The sequence below is a fragment of the Suncus etruscus genome, chromosome 3, assembly GCF_024139225.1.
Source record: "Suncus etruscus isolate mSunEtr1 chromosome 3, mSunEtr1.pri.cur, whole genome shotgun sequence".
Classification (NCBI taxonomy): domain Eukaryota; kingdom Metazoa; phylum Chordata; class Mammalia; order Eulipotyphla; family Soricidae; genus Suncus; species Suncus etruscus.
Window position 1 is genome coordinate 67,657,105 of NC_064850.1, and position 3,694 is coordinate 67,660,798.

Sequence of the window (3,694 nt, forward strand, 5' to 3'; positions counted from 1 at the left end):
GATCCTGCTTGGGTCCTCTACAATTCCTCAATAACTTTTCTCCTTTATTTTTGACACATTCTTCTTTAGGGGCCAACTGTAGTATTCAGCTTGAGATCTAGGCCAGTCTGCTGCAACTTTGAACATGTTGCTTCATTCTTGGGAGGCTTGATGTCCCCTCTGTGACTCTTCTTCTGTGTCTCCTTCTCTGCTCCATGAAGTCATAAGTCCACATTTCTGCAGTTGGGATCATGTGAGTGAGGACTCTGGTCTTGAGAAGTGATGAGTGAATCTACTGTGTTGATGAGTGATGCTATTACATAGATGAGTGTGGCCATGTTGACTCCCTATCTCCCTTACTGGGAAATAACCCGAGAGGACAGGAGTGACATTTGGGGGCCAGTCAGTGGTCATGCTCAGAGGATCCAATGTGCATGTGTGTCTGTGAGATACCATGCCTCAAGTTGGGTGCTGAGACAGTTTTGGGGGGGTGAGACAAGGATTCTACCTGGTCTCCATCCCTGGTTCAAGGAGTGGATGCCACCCTCTGCTCAGCATCTACTTCCTTACTGCTAGCATTTCTCTTAGTTGTGGAGGTGTAGAAAAATGAGTTCTTAGGGCAGACAGATAACTCAGTGGGATTGGAGCATGTTTTACAAGCAAAAGGCCCAGTTTTGGGAGGCTGAAGAGATAGAAGTGGGTATTTCACTTGCCTTGCACACAGCCAACCCAGGTTCGATTCCTGATACCACATATGGTCCCTGGAGCACTACCAGGAATAAGTAATCCCAGAGCATAGCCAGGTGTACTCCCCTGAAAAAAGAGGCTTGGCCTGATCGACAGCACTGGACATGCTTCAGGATCTCTCCCAAGTGCCACAAGGAGTAATCCTGGAACACAAAGCCAGCAATGGCCCTTGAGCATACTAGGTGTGTCCCCCCAATAAAAGAAGTTTCCTGGAATTGAGGAGCTAGTACAACCTTATATATGTGGATGACCAAGATACAAATCCCTGGCAGTATATATGAGATGGTCCCCCTAAGCACTACCCGTAAGCATACAGCCAGAAATAAACTCTGAGCACTCTTGAGTGTGGGCGCCCCCCCCCCCCCAATGAGTGTTCAGTCTGGAAGCAATGGTGGATGCAAGCACAGCTGTTTCCACTTGGGGTCAGCAACTTCATTCCCTGGAGGTGCAGGTCTGTGCAATGGTGAAATGGTGAAGAAGATGATGTCAGTGATGATGGTGACACCAGTGATGATAGTGACAGTGGTGATGGTGGTGAAGGCGGTGATAATGAATGACAGGGGTGACAATGGTCATGTGATGAAGACAGGATGGTGGTGATGGTGATGGTGGTGACAATGGTGAAGTAGCGATGATGGTGCCATAGATCTGGAGACTTGGGAGAGCTCACGCTTCTCAGTCTGGGTTGCTGGCTATGTTCATCTGCTTTCCAAGAGAAGCCACAGAGCCAAGCTATTTTGTGAAAATCTTTCTGCTTTTATTTTACTTTATATTATTAGTTCTGGGAGGAGACCACACTCAGGGTACTAACGGGTTACTCCCAGTGCAGCACTCAGGGACCTGAGCCTGCCATTTGCCAAGCATGGGCTCTGCCCTTTGAATGATCTGTCTGGTCTGTCTGGTCCCTGGTTTTTCTCAGAGCAGCTCTGTGTCTTAGTTGCTGCAGTGGGATTTTTAATTGAGGTCAAGCTCATTGGAGGTCCATGAGACTAGCAGGACTGGCCTTGGGGGTGGCCTGAGCTGTTGGCCAGAGGACTTGCTTGGCAGAGTCTGGTTGTGTGTGGTTCAAGGCTCTGCTATGGCCAAAATATTGGAATCCAGGCTCTATTCAGTAAGCCAATCTGGGCCTTTGCAGAATTTTGAAGAGTGAGTGAATCAGGAGGCTGTTCCTGACAGGAAGAAGGGGTATGCTCAGGCCCACCCAATGGGGAGCTAAACCATAAAACGTAGCTAGAGAAAGTGGGATGTGTGTTTGTGTGTACACGCATGTGTGTGTGCTGTATGACTGCTTGTGACTGATATATGTGTCTGAGTGGTGATCGTTGTATGTGTGGTTTGACTGTGAAGTGCAGGTGATATGAGTAGGTGGGTGTTATGGGGTGGGGTGTGACTATGAATGACTATGTTGCATCTGAATGGGTGACTTTTGCTGTGTGTGCAGTATGTCAATGCATGACAATTGTGTTGGAAGGTGAACGTGTGATGGGGTTGTGTGTCGGAATGGGTGGCTGCTATGTGTGGGTGCTGTGTGTCTGAGAGGGTGATTGCTGCGTGTGTGATGTGTGTATAGCCATGTTGCATGTCTGAGAGTGACCACTGTGTGTGGCCATGTTGTATGTCTAAGAGGGTGACTGCTCTCTGTGTGTGGTGTGAATATGCAACCATGTTGTGTGTCTGAGAGAGTAATTGTATATTTATAGGAGTGGTGTGGCTGTCGTCCAAACTGTGGTGTGATGTGCTGTGTGCAGCATATGGGGGTGTGTGTGTGTTGTATGTAGAAGAACGTGTGTGGGGTGCAGGGATAGCTGGGTGCAAAGTGGGGTGGGTACAGTGAGGAGGTGAGTGTGCAGTGAGGGGGTGAGCATGTGATGAATGTGGGGTGTGTGATGTGTTGAGTGTGTGGTGTGCAGTGAAGGGAGAGTATGCCCGAGGTTGACTGGCCCAGGAAGCAGCAGAGTCACAGGACTGTTCGGCAAATATTGATCGAGCACCTTCTCTGCCAGCGCTGTGTGGCCGTTGAGCCTGAGGATCCACCGGGTGGTGCTGGGGTCCTTGGCAAGCCCTCTGGCAGAAAACAGCCACTTTCAGACTAGGGGTCCTCAAATTTTTTAAACAGGGGGCCAGTTCACTGTCCTTCAGACTGTTGGAGGGCCAGATTATAGTAAAAACAAAAATTATGAACAAATTTCTATGCACACTGCATATATCTTATTTAGAAGTGAAGAAACAAAATGGGAATAAGTACAATATGTGGCTCACGGGCCGTAGTTTGAAGACCCCTGATAGGGAGGGCATTTACCTTGCATGGGTCCACCTGGTTTAACCCACTTGTACCCAATTTGGTCCCCTGAGCCCCACCTGAGCTATATACCTGAGCTCAGAGCTAGGAGTCAGCCCTCACTCAGCACTGCTGGGTGTAGCCTAAAAACAAAAGAAAAAGAAAAAGAATAAAAGAAAACAGCCTCTTTACCCAGGTGGGGCGGGGAAGCGCCACTGCCCGGGTAACCGGGTGGGGAGAATCCGGCCCAGCCCCCCCTGCAGGCACACCCAGCCTGGGAGGGATGGTGACCTTTCTCTGACCTGCCCAGCAGCACACCCATCCCACAGGGACAGATAAGAGGTGACCAGCAGCTCAGGGCAGGACCGAAACAGCAGCCCAGCCACACCCAGAACTCCCCCCGGGGGCCAGGACCTACGGGGTGGGGGGCTGTTCCCACCTCTGACCTGGTGCGGCCAGGGCCTGGGGTGGCCCACTCTGTGGCGGCTTGAGGGGACCCTGGGGGCAGAGCAGACCCCACCTCCCCGCCCCACCACCAGACACTGCCAAGCCTGGAGGCTACTGCCAGCCTGGAGGTGGTACCAATGCTCCCCCAGCTGGAGGCAGGCCTGGCACCCACCTGGGTATGACCTTGGACCTGCCACTACCCTCCGGGGGGGCACGAGAGGCCCATCTCCTCACAGGGCTGTG